General features: G+C 33.3%; 1 protein-coding gene and 2 long non-coding RNA genes across 4 annotated transcripts in view; 1 reads left to right on the top strand and 2 right to left on the bottom strand.

The window, feature by feature from the left end:
• Positions 1-17,010, top strand: part of ADGRV1 (adhesion G protein-coupled receptor V1) — a 710,827-nt gene that overhangs the window by 476,399 nt on the left and 217,418 nt on the right. The gene's annotated exons all lie outside the window — the stretch shown is intronic.
• LOC141550952 (uncharacterized) lies at positions 10,951-12,253 on the bottom strand. Its single transcript, XR_012484738.1, has 2 exons — positions 12,177-12,253; positions 10,951-11,519 (listed from the first exon to the last, which is right to left on the bottom strand). It is a non-coding gene; the product is annotated as an uncharacterized LOC141550952 (long non-coding RNA).
• LOC141550951 (uncharacterized) overlaps positions 15,620-17,010 on the bottom strand; it is a 33,143-nt gene continuing 31,752 nt past the window's right edge. Inside the window, exon 5 of the long non-coding RNA XR_012484737.1 lies at positions 15,620-15,738. This is a non-coding gene — a long non-coding RNA (uncharacterized LOC141550951). The remainder of the gene's footprint in view (positions 15,739-17,010) is intronic.

Below are 17,010 nucleotides of genomic sequence, written 5' to 3'. Positions count from 1 at the left end.
ATACCAAAATGTGTGGGATACAGCCAAAGCAGTAATAAGGGGAAATTTTATATCTCTACAGGCCTACTTGCATAAAATAGAAAAAGAGAGGGCCAATGAATTGGGCTTACAACTAAAATTGCTAGAAAAGGAACAAATTAAAAACCCCCAGACAAACACAAAACTTGAAATTCAAAAAATAAAAGGTGAGATTAATAAAATTGAAAGTAAAAAAACTATTGAAATAATTAATAAAACTAAGAGGTGATTCTATGAAAAAACCAACAAAATAGACAAACCCTTAGTAAATCTGATTTAAAAAAAAGGAAAGAGAAAAAGCAAATCGTTAGTCTTGAAAATGCAAAGGGAGAACTCACCACTAATGAAAAGGAAATTAGAACAATAGTTAGGAGCTACTTTGCTCAACTTTATGCCAATAAATTCTATAACTTAAATGAAATGGAAGAATACCTTCAAAAATATAGCTTGCCCAGATTAACAGAGGAAGAAGTAAGTAGTCTAAATAGTCCCATCTCAGAAAAAGAAATAGACCAAGCTATTAACCAACTTCCTAAGAAAAAGTCCCCAGGACCAGATGGATTTACATGTGAATTCTACCAAACATTTAAAGAACAACTAAATCCAATACTATGTAAACTATTTGAAAAAATAGGGATTGAAGGAGTCCTACCAAATTCCTTCTATGACACAGACATGGTACTGATACCTAAACCAGGTAGATCGAAAACTGAGAAAGAAAACTATAGACCAATTTCCTTAATGAATATTGATGCTAAAATCTTAAATAAGTTATTAGCAAATAGACTTCAGAAAATCATCCCCAGGATAATACACTATGACCAAGTGGGATTTATACCAGGAATGCAGGGCTGGTTTAATATTAGGAAAACTATTAGTATAATTGACCATATTAATAATCAAATTAATAAAAACCATATGATCATCTCAATAGATGCAGAAAAAGCATTTGATAAAAATCCAACATCCATTCCTACTAAAAACGCTTGAGAGTATAGGAATAAATGGACTATTCCTTAAAATAATAAGGAGCATATATTTAAAACCTTCAGTAAACATCATATGTAATGGCGATAAACTAGAACCTTTCCCTATAAGATCAGGAGTGAAACAAGGTTGCCCACTATCACCATTACTATTCAATATAGTACTAGAAACTCTAGCCTTGGCAATAAGAGCCGAGAAAGAGATCCAAGGAATTAGAGTAGGAAATGAGGAAATCAAGTTATCACTTTTTGCAGATGACATGATGGTATACTTAGAGAATCCCAAAGACTCTGCTAAAAAGCTATTAGAAATAATTCAGAATTTTAGCAAAGTTGCAGGATACAAAATAAATCCACATAAATCCTCAGCATTTTTATACATTACCAACACAATCCAAGAGCAAGAGATACAAAGAGAAATTCCATTCAAAATAACGGTCGATAGTATAAAATATTTGGGAATATATCTACCAAAGGAGAGTCAGGAATTATATCAGCAAAATTACAAAACACTTGCCACAAAAATAAAGTCAGATTTAAATAATTGGAAACACATTCAGTGTTCTTGGATAGGCCGAGCGAATATAATTAAGATGACAATACTCCCTAAACTAATCTATTTATTTAGTGCTATACCAATCAGACTTCCAATAAACTATTTAAATAACCTAGAAAAAATAACAACAGAATTCATATGAAACAACAAAAGGTCGAGAATTTCAAGGGAAGTAATGAAAAAAAAATTAAGTGAAGGTGGTCTAGCTGTACCTGATCTAGAACTATATTATAAAGCAACAGTCACCAAAACCATTTGGTATTGGCTAAGAAATAGACTAGTTGATCAGTGGCATAGGTTAGGTTCACAGGGCAAGATAGTGAATAAAAATAGCAATCTAGTGTTTGACAAATCCAAAGATCCCAACTTTTGGGATAAGAATTCATTATTTGACAAAAACTGCTGGGAAAACTGGAAATTAGTATGGCAGAAACTAGGCAGGGACCCACATTTAACACCACATACTAAGATTAGATCAAAATGGGTCCAAGATTTAGGCATAAAGAACGAAATCATAAATAAATTGGAGGAACATAGGATGGTTTACCTCTCAGACTTGTGGAGGAGGAAGGAGTTTGTGTCCAAGGGAGAACTAGAGACCATTATTGAGCACAAAATAGAACATTTTGATTACACCAAATTAAAAAGTTTCTGCCCAAACAAAACTAATGCAAACAAGATTAGAAGGGAAGTAACAAATTGGGAAAACATTTTTACAGTTAAAGGTTCTGATAAAGGCCTCATCTCCAAAATATACAGAGAATTGACTTTAATTTATAAGAAATCAAGCCATTCTCCAATTGATAAATGGTCAAAGGATATGAACAGACAATTTTCAGATGATGAAATTAAAACTATTTCCACTCATATGAAAGAGTGTTCCAAATCACTATTGATCAGAGAAATGCAAATTAAGACAACTCTGAGGTATCATTACACACCTGTCAGATTGGCTAAGATGACAGGAACAAATAACGATGAATGTTGGAGGGGCTGTGGGAAAACTGGGACACTGATGCATTGTTGGTGGAGTTGTGAAAGAATCCAACCATTCTGGAGAGCAATCTGGAATTATGCCCAAAAAGTTATCAAAATGTGCATACCCTTTGACCCAGCCATACTACTATTGGGCTTATATCCCAAGGAAATACTAAAGAAGGGAAAGGGACCTGTATGTGCCATAATGTTTGTGGCAGCCCTTGTCATAGTGGCTAGAAGCTGGAAGATGAATGGATGTCCATCAATTGGAGAATGGTTGGGTAAATTATGGTATATGAATGTTATGGAATATTATTGTTCTGTAAGAAATGACCAACAGGAGGAATACAGAGAAGCTTGGAGAGACTTACATCAACTGATGCTAAGTGAAACGAGCAGAACCAGAAGATCATTATACACTTCAACAATGATACTGTACGAGGATGTATGCTGATGGAAGTGGATATCTTCAAATTAGAGAAGAGCTAATCCAATTCCAATTGATTAATGATGGACAGAATCAGCTACATCCAGAAAAGGAACAATGGGAAATGAGTGTAAACTGTTATTTTTACCTTCTGAATCCAATTCTTCCTGTGCAACAAGAAATTCGGTTCTACACACATATATTGTATCTAGAATATACTGTAATATATTTAACATGTATAAGACTGCCTGCCATCTGGGGGAGGGGGTTGGGGGAGAAAGGGAAAAAATCTGAATAGAAGTAAGTGCAAGGGATAATGTTGTAAAAAATTACCCATGCATATGTACTGTCAAAAAAAAAAGTTATAATTATAAAATAAAACAAAAATTAAATTAAAAAAATGAAAAAGAAAAAAAAAACATATTTTGTTAGATTGATTAATACAATTCAGGGAAGGGAAGAAAAAGGAAACCTATTATATAAGGAATAAATTGGATTTTCTCTCTATACTAGGAAAGAGTATATCTTTTGGGAAAATGTAAGTACTAGAATTATAGTAACCAAAGTGCTAAAACATGATAAGGATCTTAGGAAGTTAGTATTACTAAAGAGTACTCACATGAAACCAAGGTTCTTCAAGTAATATTGAAAGAAATTGAGGGTAAGATATTTTAAGTTAATTTTAATAGTAATACAATATATAGTGCTCTGAATTTTTTTCAAACAAAGCAGCTCAATGTTGAAATAAGTTGAGATTTACATCAGTGGAGACAAGTAACCATACTTAAGGAAAACATTTGTCTTAATATTAAAGTACCAATTTAGACATGATGGATTCAATTAAACAAATATTTATTAAGCATCTATTTTGTAAAAGACAATTGCTAGGCCCTGGCAATACAAAAACAAATAAATAAAACAGTCCCTGTCCTCTAGAAGCCTATGGTCCACTGTATTGGGATTATAACATGTACACATGTACATGTGAGAAATCATAAAAGGACTTATAGGGGAGTAATACCTGAATTGTGCTTTGAAATAAGCAAGAGATTCTTCAAGATGGAAGTAAAGATAGAGTATAATCCATACCTGGGAAAGGAACCATTTGTATTAAGGCATGAAAGTGGGAGATAGAACAATGTAGAAAGAAACACTTAGTAGACTAGTTTGACTTGGAATGGAGAGTACAAGAGAAATATGAAAATAGATGAAAGCTAGCTTGTGGTGGGCTTTCAATTCCAATATGAAAATTTTTCTCTCCTGGAAATTAAAAGGAAGACACAGAAGGTTTTTGAGTATGGGACTATCAAGGTCAGGTCTTTTTTTATGACTCTTAGAATCAGAGATACAAATTATTATAGAATTGAGGAAGAGTAGATGAGTTTTCCAGATGAAGATAGATGCTTTGTGAGTACAGAGAAGAGGCCAAATGGCAAAGATGCTGTGGAAGTAGAATCCACAAAACTTGGCTAATTATTAGATTTGGGGGGGGGGAGGAGAATTAAGAGAAAGGCCTTGTCATATTTACTAATGTGACTTTTTTTAGTCTGTCAAACAAAACAACGTCCAACATCTGCCATTGTAGCCAGAGTTGGGTACAGCCAAATATAGCAAAAGGCAGTGAAGTAGAATCTACACTGACCCCTGGCATTTTAGGGTTCAATTCAGAACATCCTCAAGATTAGCAATAGCATCCAACTGTCTGGGACAAAATAGACAATTAACAAATACTTGCTGACTTGACTTAATTTAACCAACTCTTTCTGATAATGATTTTTGATCAGGTCACCTCTCCCCAGGTGGCAGAGTAAGTCTATTAATCCAATAGGGATGCTTGTACATTTCCCAAAATTGACCTTAAGACTTCTGAAGATGGTTTTCAGTTCTTAGAACCACCTATACTGTTATGACGTGACTCTATTCCCTCTAACTTGGATAGAACAAAATGAAATACTTGTGTTGGCCCAACAATAGAAAGGATATTCTAGACAAAAGAAAGAAGGGAGGAAGGGAAACAGGGAGGGAGGGAGGAGGGAGGAAGGAAAGAAGGAAAAAAGGAAGGAAGAGGAAGAAAAAGAGGGAGGGAGGGAGAGAGGAAGGAAGGAAGAGGAAGAAAGAGAGGGAGGAAGGAAGAAAGAAGAAGGAATGGAAAAAGAGAAAGGGGGAAGGGAGAAAGGAAAGAAGGAAGGAAGGAATAGAAGGAATGGAAGGAGGGAAAGAGAGAGGGGAAGGAGGGGAGAGAAGGAGGAATGCAAGGAAGGAGGGAGGAAGGAAGAAAGAAAGAAGAGGAAGGAAGTAAGAAAGACTTTTAGAGGGGGGAGATGAAAAAAGAATAGCAATTTATTTTTGAAGAAACTAGTCTGATTTTGGATAGAACAGAGTTGCTGTTCCTGTGCAATCTGTGCCTCCATTTTGCATCATTCTGAGTGCAATCAAATCACATGGACCCTGAGGATACTAAACATGACCCAGGATCCTAAACTGAGGAATTTTAAAAATCCTTTATCTGACCAAAAAAGAAAATGAAGAAGGTAAAATAATACATTTCTGCAGTGGCCCAGAAATGACTTGTGCTGACTTTGTCTTGACATCAAACAAACTGCTCCTAGATGTTTGCAGAATAGACTATTATTTTGTTCCAAATGTTCTCAGGCCTGCTTTTTTGCTTGACATATAAATAAGGACCATGTGTTGTGACAGCAGTATTTTTTCCAAACAATACATAATAAGTAGAAAATGCTTTTCTTTTGCAGGTACAGCTTTTTAGTAGCCATTCTAGTAAAGGGATTATTACTTTATACATTTGCATTTTTAAAAAATTATGAATTTAAACAACTATTTTCATCAACTCAAAACATGTGTTGAAGTATTCTTTGAATATGTACCTGAGCTAGGTTCTATATTAAAACATAATATCACCAGGGGGCAGCTAGGTGGCACAGTGGATAGAGCACCAGCTAGGAAGTGGTAAGTGTCTGAAACCAGGAGGCTCAGGAGGACCTGAGTTCAAATCTCGTCTCAGACACTTATCACTTCCTAGCTGTGTGACCTTGGGCAAGTCACTTAGTCCCAATTGCCTCAGCAAAAAATACATGAATAGATAAATGAAAACAAAATATCACCATCTTCTAATAGTTAACAATCTTTAAATTATCAAATGGATGCTATTTTATCAACTTTTCTGTTCCTTCCAGGGAGGTAGTCTGTAACCCATCCTGCTTGCTCATCCTTTGGGATTCCTGTCCATATCCTACCATTAATTCATCACAGATGGTTCACCCAATGTTCTGCAGGCCTTCCTCAATTTCTGGGAGAAAAGACATTGAGTGGATGATTAAGAGTTGAGCCTATAGGGCTGACTACTTTAGTTATTGATATGTGACCAGACCATCTTTTTTTATATCATATATTTTATCATCATCATCATCATCATCACTGTTATTATTATAATAGGTAGCATTTATATAGCACTATGAGGTTTTGCAAAGTGTTTTACAAATATCATCTTATTTTGTCATCACAATAACTCTAAGAGATAGGTGGTATTTTTGTTCTATTTTACAGAGAAGAAAACTGAGACAGAGAGAGACTAAGAAATGGGTTAGAATTATACAACCATTAATATAAGAGGCCAGATTTGACCTGAGGCTTTCCTGGTTCCAGTTCAGCACAATATCCATTGTACCACATGCAATAGGCCCCTTTAAAGGATATCATCTTTGATAGCTGTTTTTTGAGGTTGTCATTTGTAATATCTTGTGGACTGCTCATAGTCACCTTGGTCTTCTAGGTGATATCTTGATATCTGGATGATACTTACTGTTAATTCTTTGATCCATGAAATAAGTTGGCAGATAATTCAGGAACAACCAAAATGTTTAAAAAAAAAAGTTAAACTATATAAATGAAAGTGTCTACATTTATTGAAAGTATTATTCTATATGATATTAAAACACTAATGATCACTTTAGCATCTCCAGGTTTACTGATAGTTTTGTATTTGTTTTGTTTTGCTTTTGAAGTAGTGAATTTTTCTCATTCCATTTTTTATCCAGGTAACACTGTGACAGTGCAGCTTCTTATATTCAAAAAAATCAAATGGCCAAATTAGGCCATATACAAAATGTTCTCTTAATGGGATTTACTGACAGATGGGTGGATTAGGAAGTAGATGTAAGTGGGGAAACAAACTTGATGGAGATGCATGAAAGCAAGCTACAACATGACACACACTTCCTAAGTAATGAATAATGACTACATTCATCGTTTCTGAGAAACAGAGATTTCATGCGAAGTTCCTAGGGTGGATCAAAAGAACCACCTAAACATGAGAGCAGATCTATCCATCTTGTAGAGAAAGGGGAAATGCTCAGATGCACACAAAGACTCAGTTAGAACTTGAGCCTTGTTTTCAGTGATCAAATGATCTTTGTTTAGCTTTTCATTGACTTTTGTTTGCTATTAAGAAATATATTTGTGAATTTTTAACTGGAAGTTCATTATCACTGTGAGTTCCTTAGTATTTGGGAATGAGGAAAATCAGAGTTCACAAATGACCAAAATTGACTGTGATGAGCCAAAAATAAATCCATGAAAGGCAGGACTTTAAATTCTTTTTTAAGGTTAGTCATTGGGAGGTGAGAATGAATGTCATCTTGCCCTAAACTTTTCTCAAAAATTGTAGATAATAGTTGGATTTAATTCCAATGCCATTGTCTTAAAAACATTAATGAATCTAAATATTTTTAATATAACTACAGCACTTTTTGCCCATTTGGCTTCAGCTCTTAATCTCATTAATCTTAACACATTTCCTTAGAGCCACTGTATTTTTGCAGCTGGGAGAAGCAGGCCTGAAAAAGTTAAGCAATTTGCTAAACTACACAAAAAAATCTCTAACTCTCTCACTGTGATTTCATGTTTCCTCCACTCAACTGCACACACTGGTATTTAATTTTCTAACAATAACAACAGAATTGAATTCCTTTTTAAAATAAAAATTTTAAGAAAGTAATGTATAGTCAATTTCTGGTAACCTTATGCACATTTTGTTTTTTAGAGAGTTTCCCTAGAACCTAGCACCATTGTCTATCTAAATGTAGGTTCCATTACCAACTTAACCGTATTAATACATGGTAGAAGTTATTCTTAAGGTGATTGGGCTTCAAAATAGTTACCCAGTTTTTCCTTACTTTTGTTTTGAAAAAAATCACTCTCAATTATTTCAAATCATCTAATTACTTCTGAATAATTACTTTCTCATCCTTTGAACAGCAATGAAAAAGAAAGAGGAAAAAATAGTTTATCAAAACTAACAGCACATTAATTGTGTTATATTGTAGATAGTATCCTACATCTATGGTCCCCCACCACTGCAAAGAGTGAGAGAGGTACATTTTCTTATTTTTTCCCCTTTGGAGCTAAGCTTATCATTAAAGGATTAAATTTCATTTTGTTGGAGTTTTTAATATTTATATTGTGATATTTATCTCATTTTCCTGGTTCTAATTTTTCATCAATTTGGTTAAGTCTTTCTGTATTTACTTTTTGTATTTTTAATATTCATTATTTTCTTTGATACAGCAAAATTCCATCATATTTGGCTAACAATTCTCCAGTTAATGGGTATTTACTTTGTTTTCAGTTTTTGCATTTATAGTAAATTCTGCTATAAATATTTTGATGTATATGAGACTTTTCATATCCTTGATCTTTTGGGGAGTAACATGTTTAGCAGTAGAATCTCTGGGTCAGAAGATGTAGATATTTTTGTCCTTTTCTTGGCATAATTTCAAATTGCTTCCCAGAATGGTTGAATCAGTTCAAAGTTCATTTTTAGTGTCTGTGTGTGCATTTTTTTCTGCAACTCCACCTAAATTGATTATTCCCTTCCTTTGTTATCTTTGCCAATTTTATGTCATACATCTACACTTAATTATTTTTAGATAAATACAGATGGTATTGTTGGGAAGAATATTGGACTTGGAGGTAGAAGACTTGAGTTTGAATCCTGATTTTACTATTAACTTTCTATGTAATTTTAGGCCAGTCGATTTACTTCTTTTCCTCATTTTCCTCATATATATAATGGTGGGATTAGTTTATGATCATAAAGGACTTGTCATAAAGACTAAATGACTGTCACATTCATCTGACCTCTCAAAATTTGTGAATAGCATATATATTAATTCAATACAATTGTCTTCTCAAAAACATTAAAGCAATTAATCTGATAATTTTTAATATATCTAAACTATCTTTTTTCCTAGTTGGCTTTAATATATTTGCTCATTGGATTGGGAATCAGAAACTTTCACAGATCTTTCATAGGATTTAGAGTTGTAAAGGAAAATATTTTGAAATAAAGTTACAGCAGTAAAGGGAACCATACTACATGGTATTTAAATGCTAGGCTAAGGTACTTATATTAAATAAGCCATGGAGAACCACCAAAGATTCTAAACAAGAAGGATGGAGAGAATGAATAGCGCCCAAGATCCAAGATTAAGTTGTTTTTTTTTTTTAAGTTTGTTCTTGGTACATCAAAAACTGTTTATGCATATACAAAACTTAAGTTTATACACTGATAAAAAGATAGATAAAATAAACAGACACACAGAAACAGGAAGGAAGGAAGGAAGGAAGGAAGGAAGGAAGGAAGGAAGGAAGGAAGGAAGGAAGGAAGGAAGGAAGGAAGGAAGGAAGGAAGGAAGGAAGGAAGGAAGGAGGCAGGGAGGGAGGGAGGGAGGGAGGGAGGGAGGGAGGGAGAAACAAAGAAAGAAAGAAAAAAACAGAAAGAAAGACAAAGATAGAAAAGGAAGATAATTTCATGATCATGGCTATAATGAACATTAAAAAGCACAATTAATAAGTATTCATTCTTGTTGCGGTGGTGTCAAGGATGATTATAGCTGAAAGAGATAATATAGCTATATTAACTGTTTGGATATTTGGATGTCTGCAAGAAGTTTGTCTAAGAAATTTTGAGAAAATATCTGGACAGAGGTGCTTTTATGACTATATCATAAATAAAATTAATTAGGCAAAACATTAAGTAAAAATAAATATGACCTAAAATCTCAAATTGGAGACAGCTAAGTAGCATGTGGAGTCAAAAAGACCTGAACTTAAATCTTATCATTTATTAGCTGTGTGACTCAGGGCAAATCATTTAACACTGGTTTGCCTCAGTTTCCTTATCTGTGAAATCAGCTGGGAAAAGAAATGGCAAACCATTCCAGTATCTTTGCTAAGAAAACACAAAAAAGTGTCATGAAGAATCAGACACAAATAAAAAACAACTAAAAAATTCTGAAATTAAAAAGTCCCTTCATTTATTATATGGAAAATTTTTTGGTCATGTTTACTATCTGAAGAAGGGTTTTAAATGTTTTCTATTTTACTTTTTGTTTTTACTGTATGTAAGGGGGGGAAAAACCTCCAATATGACTCGAGCAAGATCACTTTATCCTTTGATACAAAGCTTAATTTCCTATGAAGCAACTTATTTGAAGAATGTTAAATATTCTTTATGGCTTTGTGATTGTAAATTTTGGGAATATGATTTTAAGATAATATAGTCATATTGTTCATTGCAATAATGATGTAAGAGTTGGGCATGTTCAATGTAATCAATGTAATAGGAAGAAGGGGAACAATGGGGAGAAAAAAGGAAGGGGCAGGGGGAGAGGCATTGTGCTAAGCATTTGGTTTTGTTGTTTTTTTTTAAACCAAATCTTTCATTTGATTCTCACAGCAATGGTGCAAGATAGGTGCTATTATTTATGCTTGAGGAAATTAAGGCAAAGAGAGATTAAGATTTGCTTAGTAACACACAACTAGTAAGGGTTTGAATTTGAATTTAAACTCATATCTTCACAACGCTAGACCTTTGTTTTTGTTTATCCTTCATTTTAGAAAAGGACTGTGACTTCAAGAAGGTGAGACCATGCAACTATATTGGGGGGGGGGAAGGACCATTTATACCTTAGAGCAAAAGATTTTATTAAAAATAATCCTAGCCAAGATCAATAGAAAGGAAGGGGAAGAGAGTAAACCTAACGTGTACAAAATGTTATTATTATATTTAAGAAGATAGACAAATCTAATAATGGAAAAATAATTTCCATCATTACATAAACTGCCTAACAAAAGGGTACTTTCTTTAGCTCAATTCCATAGTCTTAAACATTAAAAAAAAATTAAAGGACTTGATTCTGAAAGAAACTTTAGACCTTTTTTCTGGAAGGCTCTGATAACCTCTTTCTCTTTTCTGACCTTGTTTCTGTTATGAGAGCAGGATGTCCTGCACATATTCTTACACCCAGGTGGTCTTCCTGAAACGGAGTTTCTTCTAGTAGTCTGCCAATTCTTACAGTTTTTAAATGCTTGAAGTTAAATGGATACAGACACCACTGGTCGCTGACAGAGTTCAGAGAATAGTCCCCTGTTCTGTCCAATGAACTGGCCAGAGATTCCATGAGAAATGCCATTCCCAAATTGGATATGGAAGATTTGCATAGCAGGGTGGTAGGCTTGGGTCTTAGCAGGATACCTAATGGGAGGTGTTGAAAGAAAAGTTAAGATTTATGTTACAAGTCTGACCTTGACTACATTTAACATAGACATCCAGCTGGAAAGGAAACTGTTGTCTTATAATTTAAAGAAGAAAACCCCACTATTTTTTATCATAAATTTACTTTAAATAAAATGAATAAAGGAAAAAAAGTAAATTCACAAGAATAAATAAATCAGGGATGATTAGTTTGTTCAGAGAAGGACTCTTCATTTTTTAAAGATAATTCACCAAACTATCAAGTTTCTATGTTGGATTTAAAATAACAATTTACAAAACAAAAGCCAATAGATCCATTTTAAAAATCAAGCTACATTATTTATATACATAATCTAAGATTCTCTTCTGGCTTCTTTATTTGTTTATAAGCTAAAATTCTCCTAGATGGTGGTATAGAGAATATATCACATTTACATAACACTTTACAATCTACAAGTAATTTTCCTTATAATAGCCTTGTGAAGCAGGTAATATAATTATTATTATTCTCATTCTTTTTTAACACATGAAAAAACAGAGGTACAAGGTCACACATTTAGTATTAAACAGAGGGTTAAGCTTTGATTACCAGACTCCAAATATAATATTTTTTCCTTTAAACTTTGTCCTCAAAGAACAGTTAGAAGATTAACTGACCCAGATAGTTTTCATATCTTTTCTTTTCTGTAATATTCTGACAAACATGATGTCCATTTGCTCAGGCCACTTCCTATTTGTAAAAGAAAAATAGCTATGCTATTATTTGTTCCAATTAATTAATGAATTAGTAAAAAGTATTTATGTGAGAGGGAAATAAACACAAAAATAAAGGCAGTCTTTGTTCTCAAGGGTCTTACATTCTAATGGAGAAACAATTCAAATTGTGGAGCACTTTGGTTCTGAAAATTACTGGAATGTTAAGAGTGAAGTCATACAGAGTAAACTGACAAAAACTCATCTGCAATGGCAGAATTGATTTTAATCATGGTTCAACTTTTCATGAATGGATTCCAGCTCCAGAAAGATGCAAGGGTGAGTAAAAAAGATTGCAATCACTGTCCAGGTTGTTGATGAGACTATGGAAAAGGTGACTGGACAGCAGGAGGTGATATAAAGCTCGGCTAGAGCTTTCTTGAAATAATATTCCAGGAGAAGCAATTACAAGTCAGAGAGTGGCACCTGAGGGCAGAAATTTCTCTAAGTCATGATCTTTGATATTGACAATATGGCAAAAATCATGATGATTCATTACCAATAAATAATATTAATAATTTTCCTACAATAGGCTTAGAAATAGATGTTATTCAAACAAAATTGTTAATGTTTCCATTGTGATCCAGATATCACACAGGTGCTTTAAAAAAAATGAGCATTTGAAAAATTATTTACAATTATATGGTTTTTTAAGAATATCAAAATTTGGTACATGTATACATAGATTTTTTAAAATGCATTTATAAAAAATCTAATAATACTTCATTCCCCCATCCCATTTCTTATTTTATGAAAAACATTTTGTTCATCTCCTGATTTGCTCTTCTCTGCTTTATTGCTCTTTATTTATTCAGAGTGCTAGTTGGGCAGTAGGTAATCTGAAGTTCTAGTCCAAGTACTTGGGGCTTTTTAGATTTACGTGAAAGGAGAGGTCTTACCTTAAAGAGAGCTTTAGAGGAATGTTGGCCATTTCTGTGATATGGCAAAGTAATATTTTGTCTCTCTTTTTTTGCATAATTTCAGTAATTATATGGACACATTTTCACACTGTTGCCTGATTTGTGCTTTCTGAGGTAGGCCTCAGAAATGTCTTACTAAACTGTCATCAGCAAGTATCTTTTTTTTTTTTTTTTTAACGTGATAATGAGTCCAAGGGAAAAAAGAAGATTCCAGAATGATTCCTTTAAGTCCCATGGTTCACTCAGTAGTGACTTGGTATTTTGGCATATTCACCGGCCTGTTCCCCCCTCAGTCATATGCCCAAGGAAAAGGAACTTAACACTTCCCTGATGATGGGCTGGAATCCACTCTGGCACTGTAGGATCAGTAGATTGCATGTGTGAAAAACCAGTTCCGGTTCACATACTCATTGTGGTAGCCCACAGAGTTTGGAATTATAGAAGAATTTAACTAGGGAGGCCTGGCAAGTGTTGAATGGCAAGAAATATGACATTGGGAAGAGAAAGAGCCAGAAGAAGAAACTAAAGTAAATATGTGTCACAAATCATTTGGCATTGTTAGTTATATTTCCAAAGTATTTGGGGATAGTGGCTGTTGGCAAAGATTAATACAGAAGTAATATCTCTTCACTGAGAGAAAATATTATCTTATTTATTGTCAAATCTGGAGTAAAATATTTTACTTCTAAATTTGATCTGCATAATCTTTGTTATTTTAATAATATAGTTCCATAAATGTTTTTTTTTCTGTTTAGATCTTTTTGAACAGATTTTTATATTTAATGTTAATTTTAGGCAAATGTACCCATATTAGAAATAGACACATTTCATTAGTTTATTTCCCTTAATACATTTTTAAATCAGTTAAAGTATAAAAGAGAATGAAGTGAGTATATTTTTTTCATTTGAAACATGGATCATTTTCAGAAAGTCAGCAATAACTGTCAAAAATGATATGTTTAAAGAGTTGTAATAGAAGAGTAAAGATGGCAGTTCATTCACATTGTGGTAGACGCAGAGGTTCTCAAACTATGGCCAGCTGATGACATTTATGCGGCCTGCCAGATTATGGCTAATAGGCTGAGGGGCACAGACAGAGTGTAAGTTTTTGTTTTACTATAGTCCGGCCTCCAACAGTCTGAGGGACAGTGAACTGACCCCCTATTTAAAAAGTCTGAGGACCACTCTAAGAGTATACTCAAATTCTGACATAAATGTGCTGTATCCTTTCTTTAGATGAGGTTACTATTTCTCTTGCTTTCCTTTAAAAACTGCATTTATAAAGCAAAGACAATCTATTTTTAAATACCTGGAAACCAATCAAATAGTTTCTTGGAATTTTCTTTGCTAAAACAAATATCAGTTCTGAGAATTCCCTTCTTTAACCAAGGAAGAATGATAGTCTTATGTATGCTACTAGGGTAAGAATACTGGACTAAGAAGTCGGGATTCAAGTCCTAATTGCTATTATTTTGGTATATGATCAGGTTAAATAATGTTGGATTAAATAATTTCTACTACCCATTCCAATTGTAAACATTAGTTTCATAGACACATGTTCATGCTGGCACAATCGCCCAAACACAACATTATAACCTAATAGAGGAAGACATGAAATTGAATCTTGCATTAAAAAACTAATTTGTATGATTCAGCATATGTCTCTTACTAGTCACTTAATAAATGTTTGAGTTGAATAAAATCCTGAGCAAGTTCTTTAACTTATTTAGGCCTTAATTTCCTTGCCTATAGAGTGGGGATAATATCTGTACTTTTTATAGTACATAACCATTTTGTATTTCAAATTAAGTAACATGTGAAAATGTTTTATACATCTTAAATCACAATATAAATATTAGTTGTTTTTATTATTTAGAGTATCCCAAATACTTTAGTGCAATTTTAGATTCTCCATCTTTCCACATTCCCCCTTTTAATCAGCCAAGTTTCTTTAACTCTAATAATTCATCTATAGCATTAGGACAATTAATAGATAGGAACATGGCAAATAGATGGTGAGAAGTAATATGGTATAATAGAGACCTAGGCAGAAAATCAGGAAGTTCTGAGTTCTAATCTCACTTCCATCACATATTATTGAATCAGTGACACTGGGCAAGACAATTCACCTATAAGTGATGGAGACAGTTCTCTGAGACTGTATATTACAAAGTAGCTGCAGGTTAACATCAGTAGAAGGGATTTTCCTTTTTGAAATCTCCATTATACCAATAAAATCACAGCTTTAATGCAGTAGTAAAACAATAATAGCCTTAAGTAATGTCAACAGGCAGAAATATTGTGCCATGATGGCTACCACATATCCACCAAAGTAAATCTGAATTAAGGAGAAGCAGTAAAAGACAGTCAATAATCTCAAGTAAGATTATAAAATCATAGGATTTAAATCTGTAAAGGACTTTAGATTACCTTGTTTAAGCAGCTTTGTCCTTCAGATGAAGAAAGTCCTCCTTAATTGGTCTGTATCTATCCTAGAAGAGGATTTAAAGTGCTGCACACTGAATCTTCAACAAGATAGACTAGAGCTAGGAAGAATAGCCATAGGAATGGGAGAGAAAATGTAAAAGAATAAGAATCACTAATATTTTAAAGGTAAGGGCATGAATCAAGTATAAAATTCATATCCTACTACCCAGAATGTTAGAATTCTCTAAAAATTAAATGATCTAGCTTTCCATTAACAAGCAGAAGTACACAACAAATCATAAAACACAAGACTTTTCCTGGAAAACATTATACAAGCTAACAATAAAAATAGATTAAAGAATTTCAAGAAATTAATGGAGAGTATATCCAGATCAGGTTATTAGAAAAATCCCTGCATTTACAGCAGGGATTTACTTTTGCCATTATTGGTATCCCTAATGCTTAGCACAAAGTCTAATACATTGTACGTGCTTATTAAATGCTTATTGTTAATATAGAGAGAAGCAAGGCCACAAGTTTTCACAAAATTATCATTGGTGCTATCATCAATAGCAGGTATAGTTTCTGCTCAGTCCCTGTTTTTCTCACAGCAAATCACTTCCTGGGGTCTCAGGCAAAACCTGTTTACTTCTTGTTTGCACTGAACTTGACTCTTCCTCCTCTGACCCTTACAAGGAAGTATTCATTTAGTAAAATAGTACAGTCCTTTAGTGTTTCTTAAAGGGAAAACTGAATTTAATCAAGGGGGTTTCACTTAAGCATTATGATTTTAGCCAGAAATACTGAATTGGTACAAACCTATCAAATGTAAAGGCAAGAAAGTCAGTAAAAATAACTGAATTCACAGGTAGTTTGGGGGCCTAGAAAGGAAAAATGGGAGTATAATTTTTCCATTTCTTTATGCACTCATCTAGAAGACTACTTACCACTAACTATCCTCATTTTAGAAGCAGAAATATATTTTAATTCCTCAAAATGCAATGTAGGCTGGCTACATTATTATCTCTCATCTATTCATTCCTCAATTGGAATTCCTCATTCCACTAAGAGACTTAGACAAGAGTCTAAGAACAAACAATTCTCTAAGGAAGATTTGCACATTTTTAGTAACTATATGGAAGATTGTTCCAAATAGAGAAATTAAAATTAAAATAACTAAATCTTTATCCTATACTCTGCAAATGATAATGGTAACAAAAGATGGAAATATTTATGACTAACTACTAGGTAGGTCTATGATAATATCAACATACTGATACATTTTTCTTTTTAAAAAATAATTTATTATTTATTTATTTTTAAATTTGGGATTTTTAATTCTTTTACTCCAGTCCCTCTTCTATGGTAAGAAAGCAAGCAATTTAATATTG

This window comes from Sminthopsis crassicaudata, chromosome 1, assembly GCF_048593235.1.
Source record: "Sminthopsis crassicaudata isolate SCR6 chromosome 1, ASM4859323v1, whole genome shotgun sequence".
Classification (NCBI taxonomy): Eukaryota; Metazoa; Chordata; class Mammalia; order Dasyuromorphia; family Dasyuridae; genus Sminthopsis; species Sminthopsis crassicaudata.
The sequence above is the reverse complement of the archived record's forward strand: the minus strand, read 5'-3'. Positions and strand labels throughout refer to the sequence as shown.